Below are 9,657 nucleotides of genomic sequence, written 5' to 3'. Positions count from 1 at the left end.
GATTATCTATTTTGTTTATCTTCTCAAAGACCCTGCTTTTAGTTTCATTGATTTTTGCTATTGTTTTCTTCATTTCTATTTCATTTATTTCTGCTTTGATATTTATGATTTCTTTCCTCTAATTACTTTGGGATTTGTTTGTTCTTCTTTCTCTAGTTGCTTTATGTGTAAGGTTAATTTTTTTTATTTGAGATTTTTTTGTTCGTTTCTTGAGGTAGGATTGTATTGCTATAAACTTCACTCTTAGAACTGCTTTTCTTACATCCCATAGGTTTTGAATCCTCATGTTTTCATTGTCATTTGTTTCTAGGTATTTTTTTGATTTCCTCTTTTATTTCTTCAGTGATCTCTTGGTTATTTAGTAGCGTATTGTTTAGCATTCATATGTTTGTGTTTTTTACAGTCTTTTTTCCCTGTAATTGATTTCTAATCTCATAGCGTTGTGGTCAGAAAAGATGCTTGATATGATTTCTATTTTCTTATATTTACCAAGGCTTGATTTTTTGATCCAAGATGTGATCAATCCTGGAGAATATTCCATGTGCATTTGTGAAGAAAGTGTATTCTGATGCTTTCCGATGGAATATCCTATATATATCAATTAAGTCCATCTTGTCTAATGTGTCATTTAAAGCTTGTGTTTCCTTATTTATTTTTTGTTTGGATGATCTGTCCATTGGTGTAAGTGGGCTGTTTAATTCCCCCACTATTATTGTGTTACTGTCAATTTCTCCTTTTATGGCAGTTAGCATTTGTATTATGTATTGAGGTGCTCCTTTGTTTGTTACAGAAACATTTACAATTGTTATATCTTCTTCATGGATTGATCCCTTGATCATTACATAGTGTGCTGCCTTGTCTCTTGTAACAGTCTTTATTTTAAAGCCTATTTTGTCTGATACAAGTATTGCTCTATCAGCTTTCTTTTGATTACCATTTGAATGGAATTTCTTTTTCCATCCCATCACTTTCAGTCTGTATGTGTCCCTAGGTGTGAAGTGGGTCTCTTGTAGGCAACATATATATGGGTCTTGTTTTTGTATCCATTCAGCCAGTCTGTGTCTTTTGGATGGAGCTTTTAATCCATTTACATTTAACATAAGTATTGATATGTATATTCCTCTTGCCATTTTCTTAATTGTTTTGGGTTTGTTTTTGTGGGTCTTTTTCCTCTTTTGTGCTTCTTGCCTGGAGAAGTTCATTTAGCATTTGTTGTAAAGCTGCGTTGGTGATACTGAATTCTCTTAGTTTTTGCTTGTGTGTAAAGCTTTTGATTTCTCCATCAAATCTGAATGAAATTGTTGCTGGGTAGTGTAATCTTTGTTATAGGTTTTTTCCCTTCATCACTTTAAATATACCCTGCCACTCCCCTGTCGCCTGCCGAGTTTCTGCAGAAAAATTAGTTGATTACCTTATGGGGATTCCCTTGTATGTTATTTTTTGCTTTTCCCTTTCTTCTTTTAATATTTTTCTTTGAATTTAATTTTTGTTAGTTTGATTAATATGTGTCTTGTTATGTTTCTCCTTGGGTTTATCCTTTATGGGACTCTCTGCACTTCCTGGACTTGATTCACTATTTCCTTTCCCATATTAGGAAGTTTTCAACTATAATCTCTTTAAATATTTTCTCAGTCCTTTTCTCTTTCTCTTCTTCTTCTGGGACCCATGTAATTCAAATGTTGCTGCATTTAATGTTGTTCCAGAGTTCTCTGAGACTGTCCTCATTTCTTTTTATTCTTTTTTTCTTTATTCTGCTCCTCAGCAGTTATTTCTACCATTCTATCTTCCAGCTCACTTATTCATTTTTCTGTCTCAGTTATTCTGCTATTGATTCCTTCTAGTGTACTTTTCAATTCATTTATTGTGTTGTTCATCACTGTTTGTTCATTAGTTCTTCTAGGTTCTTGTTAAACATTTCTTGTATTTTCTTGATCAGTGCCTCCATTCCATTTCTGTGATTTTGCGTCATCTTTACTCTCATTACTCTGAATTCTTTTTCAAGTAGGTTGCCTATTTCCTCTTCATTTATTTGACTTGTAGGCTTCTACCTTGCTCCTTCGTCTGTAAGATATTTCTTTGTTGTTTCATTTTTTTTAGTGGATTGGGCTGTGTTGCTGTCTTGCTTGTTGTTTGGCCTGAGGTGTCCAGCCATGGAGTTTGTGGGAATTTGTGTTGAGCCAAGTCTTGGTTCTGAGGACCTCTGGGAGACCTCACACTGATTAATATTCCCTGGTACCTGAAGCTCTCTTTTAATCCAGAAACTTGGACTTGGTACTCCCCCCACAGGAGCTCAGGCTGACCCCTGTTCTGGGAACCAAGACCCCACAAACCATGTGGTGTGGCAAAAAGAAAAAAAAAAGCAACAAACAGAAAACAGTGACAAATAATAAAAGTAAAATAAAATTAGAAATATCAAAAATATATTAGAAAAAATAACAATAAAAATTAAACAACAACAAAACAAAACAGTACCACAATAGCAAGATAATAACAATATATAGAAAATAAAAAATAAAATTAAATAAAAAATAAAATGATAAGATTAGAATAAAAATAATAAAAGAAAAAGAAAAAAAATAAAATAAGACAAAAATAAAAATAAAAGATTAAAAATAAAAGGAATAAGTAAATGAAAAAGTTTCCTGGTGCTTCCTTTATCAGTGTCCTTGTACCCACAGTGAGCTACAGCCAACCTCCATCTCCCCAGTAGGCCTGCAAGTCCTCCAGGTAGGCCTCTGGACCTGCTGTGTCAGTCCCACCTCTGTGTGTGTTCCTCTCACCAGCGTCTGTTCCTGAAGCTGGCCCAGAACACACATGCCCACACAGGCCAGCTGGAGCACAGGCTTCCATAGGCATGTACACAGGGGCAGGTGCAGCTGGTGGAGGCCTCGGAGGGTGGCAGCATTCAGCCCACCTGGACCTACAGGACCCTCGGGGACTTTGGTTTTGTGAGTCTCAGGCCCAGGACCTGTGCAGCCAGAGGAGGCTTTGGTGGGGCATGCCTCAGGTCCAGGTCCCGCTCGGCCTGAAGAGGCTTTGTTGGGGCAGCATGTGGGCTGTCATGACTCATGCAGCCTGCAGAGGCCTTGTGGGGGATGGTACTCAGTTCTGTCAGGACCATCGCTGCCAGAGGAGGTCTCGGCTGGGTTGGGGCTCAGGCCTGTGACCTGCATGGCTAGAAGAGGCCTTAGTGGGGGTTGGGGTGGGTAGAAGGGCGCTTAGGCCCGAGACCTGCTCAGCTGGAAGAGGCCCTGGTGTCTGCTCAGGCCCGAGACCCCAAAAGGCTTGCCAGGACTCAAGCGAGCAGGGGAGACACTGGCCCTGTTCCCGTCTGATCTCCCCAAAGTTCCCTCTCCATCCCTGCTGATTCCCTTGCTATGAGGCGGCCCCTCCGAGCATTGGAACCCATCCTCTCCTCCAGCTCTGCCTCACAGGCACCAGTCCCATATTGCCTCCACTTTTCTTCCCCCCTCCTTCCCTTTCACATCCTACCTGGTTGTGTGGGGATTCCTCCCATCCCCTTAGGAGTCTGAGTTCCCCCACCAGTGCCCAGTAGGTGCCCTACTTGTGAGGAGATGTGAACTCCACATCCTCTTACTCTGCCATCTTATTCTAGATTTTCTGTTATATGCACTTGAATTTAATCCAACTGATAAATCACTTTACTCTAGTTCTATCATATATTATACCAATTATAATTTAGCTATGCTAAAAAAGCTTTTTTATTACAAAGCAAATGGTCTGGACAAGTGCTAAGCTTTGCCTACACCCTAGTATGAATGAATAAATTCAGATAAAAATGTCTTCAACTTCCCTATATTTTCTTTTATGTTTTCTCCATATCTACATTTATCAATCTTTTTATTTCCTGTTTCAGAAGAAAAAAATATCCTAACACTTTCCCAAATATAACATCATTTGTGCTCTTATTCTATCTTTTAATTATTCTTTCTCCTTTTTTTCTATTTTCATTCTCTCAATAATCATTGGCTTCTTTCCCTTGTCCTAAAAATATATATCCACATATCACTTTATTTCCAAATCTTACTTCCTCCAACCTCACCTCCTTCTCATGCTCCTTCACCTATGTTCTTCTCCTAATGCCAAACTTTGTGAAAGAGCATTCTATTCTCATTGCTTCTGCTTCCTTACTATTAACTCACTCCTCAATTTCCTGCACTCTACCTTTATTCCATGTTTTTAAAAACTGTCCTTTCAAGATAACAATTGACTTTTTAATTATTATTTCCATAGTATTTTCTCATGCCTTACCTTAATCTCTCTACAGCATTTTGTTTGTTAACTATTATCTCTTCTATTGGAACACTACCCTTGGTTGAGGACACTGCAATATCTTGGTTTATTTACTTCTTAAATTGTTCCTTCTAAGACTTCTTCAGTGTCTCTTCCCTAACCTCTTCACTGTATATCTCTTGTGGCCCTTCCCATCTTCTCAGCTTACCTTTTGCTACAGCTATTGCTTTGGCCCTTAGCTTAATGTAGGTGTAATCTGACACCACATTGCTTCAGCTAAACAAAGTATCTCTTGCTATCTGTCCACACACTTTACTGATACCTCTAAAAAGCAGAACTATAAAAACCTAACCATCAGCACACATGGACATGCAAGAAACTTAGAAGTGCAAGGGACATCCTATGATGACCAGAAGTTGGTAGAAAAATGTTCTCATTCCCTGTCCTTTGGGAGGACAATTGTGCATGATATGTCCTTTGCGAGGACAATTGTGCATGACATGTACTTTGGCAGAACAATTGTGCATGACTCCACAGAAGATTCTGATGGACTTGAGCCTCAGTCCAGGACAGGAAAGACCATTTTGAAATGATCCTTGAATTGGCTTTCTCCCCTTCACTGTTATTCTCTAACTAGTCTGATTCTCCTCATCCCTGGGATTTACTTCTCAGCATAAATACCTGTGTGAAAGACTTTTTCTTACTCTGTGATTTGTGGGGCAACTCAGGTAAAGCCATATTTTAATCTCCACTTTTTAAAATTATAATTATTTATTTCAGCTTTATTGAGATATAATTGACATATAACAATGTATAAGTTTAAGGGGTACAAAGTGGTATCTGTAACACTTTTATATGGCAAAATGTTTACCACAGCAAAGCTAGTTAACGCCTCCATCAACTCACATAATTAGCACTTTTTTTTTTTGTGGTGAGAACATTTAAGATCAATCCTTTTAGCAACTTTAAATATAGTCACCATGTTTTATGGTAGATCCCCATGCTCATTAATCTTATAACTGGAATTTTTTACACTTTGACCTACACATCCCCATTTCCCCCACCACCACCCTTGCAGCCCCTGGCAATTACCATTCTACTTTCTGTTTCTATCAGTTAGGCTTTTTAAGATTCCACCTATGTTATATTATGCAGTATTTGTCTCTCTCTGTCTGATTTATTTCATTTAACATAATGCCATCAAAGTTTATCCATGTTGTCACAAATGACATGATTTCCTTCTTTCTCATGACTGAATAATATTCCATTGAATATGAATATATATATACTACATCACCTTTACCCATACTGAGGTTGTTTCCATATCTTCTCTATTGTGAATAATAGTGCAATCAACATGGGAGTATAGATATCTCTTTGAGATCCTGACTTTAATTTTTGGATATATGTCCAAAAGTGGGAGGGATTCCTGGATCATATAGTAGTTCTATTTTTAATTTTTGAGAAACATCCATAGTGTTTTCCATAATGGTTGTGCCAATTTGCATTCCCACTAATAGTGTAGAATGTTCCCTTTACCCCACATCCTCACCAACACTTGCCATTTATCTCTTGTCTTTTTGATAACAGCCATTCTAACAGGTGTGAGGTGATATCTCATTGTGGTTTTGATTTGCATTGCCCTGATTACTAGCGATGAAAAACACCTATTCATGTACCTGTTGGCAATTCCTATGTCTTTTTTTTTTTTTTGAAAAATGTCTATTCAGTTCCTTTTTGCTCATTTTGTAATCACATAGGTTTTTGCTACTGAGTTGTATGAGTTTTTATATATATTTTTAATAAATTTATTTATTTAATTTATTTATTTTTGGCTGTGTTGGGTCTTCATCACTGTATGTGGGCTTTCTCTAGTTGTGGGAAGTGGGGGCTGCTCTTTGTTGCAGTGTGTGGGCTTTTCATTGCAGTGGCTTCTCTTGTTGCAAAGCGTGAGCTCTAGGCGCACAGGCTTCAGTAGTTGTGGCATGAGGGCTCAGTAGTTGTGGCTTGTGGGCTCTAGAGTGCAGGCTCAGTAGTTGTGGCACATGGGCTTATTTGCTCTGCAGCATGTGAGATCTTCCTGGGCCAGGGATCGAACCTGTGTCTCCTGCATTGGCAGGAGGATTCTCAACCACTGTACCACCAGGGAAGTCCCTATATATATATATATTTTTTGATATTAACATCTTTTCAGATATATGCAAATATTTTCTTTCATTTGATAGGTTGCCTTTTCATTTTGTTGACAGTTTCTTTTGCTGTGCAGAAGCTTTTTAGTTTGTATAGTGTTGCTTGTTTAGTTTTGCATTTGTTGCTTATGCTTTGAGTATCAAAAAACAAAAAAATCATTACCAGACCAATGTCAAGAAGCTTTTTCAATTATGTTTCCTTCTATAAGTTTTTCTGTTTTTAGATCTTACACTTAAATCTTTAATCCATTTCAGGTTAATTTTTGTGAGTGATAGGGGTTCAAGTTCATTCTTCTGCACATGGTTTTTTTTCCCAGCACCATTGTTAAAGAAAATATACCTTTCCCATTGAATATTCTTGGCCACTTTGCCTAATATTAATTAGCCTTATATACCTGGGTTTATTTCTGGCATTTTGATTCTGTTATATTTGTTTATGTGTCTATTTTCTTATGCAGAACTATTCTGTTTTAATATCTATAGCTTTGTAACACAGTTTGAAATCAGGAAGAGTGATGCATATGGTTTTGTTCTTCCATGTCATGATTTCTTTGGCTATTTGGGGTCTTTTGTTGTCCATATGAATTTTAGGATTATTTTTTCCCATTTCTTTGAAAAATTACATTGAAATTTTTATAGCGATTTTATTAAATCTATAGTTGGTTTTGGGTACTACAAACACATTAACAATGTTAAGTCTTCCAGTTTCTGAACATGGGATATCTTTCCATTTATTTCTGTTGTCTACAATTTTTCATCAAAGTGTTATAGTTTTAGTGAATATATCATTCGCCTTCTTGGTTAAATTTATTCCTAAGTATTTTATTGTTTTTGATGTTAATGTGAATGAGATTTTTTTCAGATAGTTTGTTGTTAGTGTATTGAAACACAATTAATTTCTGTGTGTTGCTTTTGTAACCTGCAACTTTACTGTATTCATGGATTTGTTCTTACAAATTTTTGGTGGAGTGTCTAGGATTTTCTGTATATATCATCTGAAAACAGAGACAATTTTATATCTTCTTTTCCTAATTGGATGCCTTTTTTTTTTAATCTTTCTTGCCTCATTGCTCTGCTTTTCCAGTACTATGTTGAATAGGATAGGTGAGAGTGGCACCTTTTACTTGTTCCTGATTTTAAAGAAAAATATTGCACATTTTCACCATTTAGTATGATGTTAGCTGTGAGCTTGTCATGTTTGGCATTTATTATGTTGAATCACATTCCTTCTAAAAAAATTTGAACTTTTTATCACGAAATGATGTTGAATTTTATTAATGCTTTTTCTGGATCTATTGAGATAATTATGTGATTTTTATATTTCATTGTTTTAATGTGATGTACCATAATTTGATTTGTGTATGTGGAACCACACTTCCCAGAGATAAACCTCACTTGACCATACTGTATGTTCCTTTTAGTGTGCTGTTGAATTAAGTTTGCTAATATTTTGCTGTAAATGTTTGCATCTATATTCATTAGAGCTATTGGGAGGTAGTTTTTTTTTTTTTTCTCCTTTAGTGCCCTATCTGGCCTTGTTATCAGGGTATTGCTGGCCTCATAAAATGAGTTTGAAAGCTTTCTTTCCTTTTCATGTTTTTGAAAGAGTTATAAAAGTGTTTGACTTAATTCTTCTTTAAATATTTAGTTGAATTCAGCATTGAAAGCATTTGGTCCTGAGTTTTTCTGTGTTGGGAAGTTTTTGATTACTGATTCAATCTTCTTACTTGTAATTGGTCTATTCAGATTTTCTATTACCTTATGATTCACTCTCAGTAGGTAGTATGTTTCCAGGAATTTATACACTTCTTCTGAGTTGTCTAATTTGTTTGTGTGTAATTGTTTGTAGCTCTCTAAAGATCTTGTATTTTTACTGTATCAGTTTTAGTGTCTCATCTCTCATTTATGTTTTTTAATTTTTGTCTTCTTTCTTTTGTTCTTAGTCTAGCTAAAAATTTTGTCAGTTTTGTTTATCTTTTAAAATGATAGTTGGTAGTTTTGATAATCTGTTCTGTTGTTTCTCTTGTCTCTATGCTGTTTATTTCTGCACTGATCTTTGTTATTTCTTTCCTTCTAACTTTGGGCTTAGGGTTCTTTCTTTCTAGCTCCTTGAGGTGTAAAGTTAAGTTATTTGAGAATTTAATTTTCTTACTGTAAATGCTTATTGTTATAAAATTATCTCTTAAATTGCTTCTCACCATACCATAATTTTGAAAGGTTTTGCTTTTATTTCAGTTTTTCTTAAGATACTTTTTAAATTTCCCTTTTGATTTATTCTTTGATCCTTTGGTTGTTCAAGAGTATGTTGTTTAATTTTCACATATTTGTAACATTTCTAGTTTGTTTTCCTGTTATTGATTTCTAGTATTTTTTTTACCATTGTGGTCTGAAATATACTTCTTATGATTTCAGTCTTCTTAAATTTACTAAGACTTATTTTGTGACCTACAATATGATCTATCCTGGAGAATGTTCTTTGTGAATTTGAGAAGAATGTGTATATATATGTATATATATATATATATATATATACATATATATATATATATATATATACATACATACATACATATACACACACACACACACACACACACACACACACACACATATATATATATATATATATATACTGGTGCTATTGCATGGAATATTCTGTATATGTTTGTTAGGTCAATTTGGTGTAAATTATAGTCAAGTTTAACACCTCTTTATTGATTTTCTAGCTGGATGATCTATCCCTTGTTGAAAGTGGAACATTGAAGTTTCCTACTATTATTGTATTGTTGTGTATTTCTCCTGTTAGTACTCTTAGTATTTGCTTAATATATTTACTTGCTCTGATGTTGGTTGTATATATATTTTTGATTGGTATATCCTTTTGATGAATTTACCCTTTATCATTATATAAAGAGTTTATTTTATTGTTATGACATATTTTGGCTTAAATTCTATTTTGTCTGATGTAAGTATAACTACCCTTGTGCTCTGCTGGTTTCCATCTTCATGGAATATTTTTGAATACTTTTATTTTGAGGTTTTGTGCATTCTTAAAACTAAAACGAATCTCTTGTAGGCAGCATACAGTTGGGGCTTGCTTTTTAATCTATCCAACCACCCTACCCTTTTTGATTGGAGAATTTAATCCATTTACATTGAGAGTTATTATTCATAGGTACTTACTAATGTCATATTTTCATTTATTTTGTAGTTT

The sequence above is a fragment of the Balaenoptera ricei genome, chromosome X, assembly GCF_028023285.1.
Source record: "Balaenoptera ricei isolate mBalRic1 chromosome X, mBalRic1.hap2, whole genome shotgun sequence".
Classification (NCBI taxonomy): Eukaryota; Metazoa; Chordata; class Mammalia; order Artiodactyla; family Balaenopteridae; genus Balaenoptera; species Balaenoptera ricei.
The sequence above is the reverse complement of the archived record's forward strand: the minus strand, read 5'-3'. Positions refer to the sequence as shown.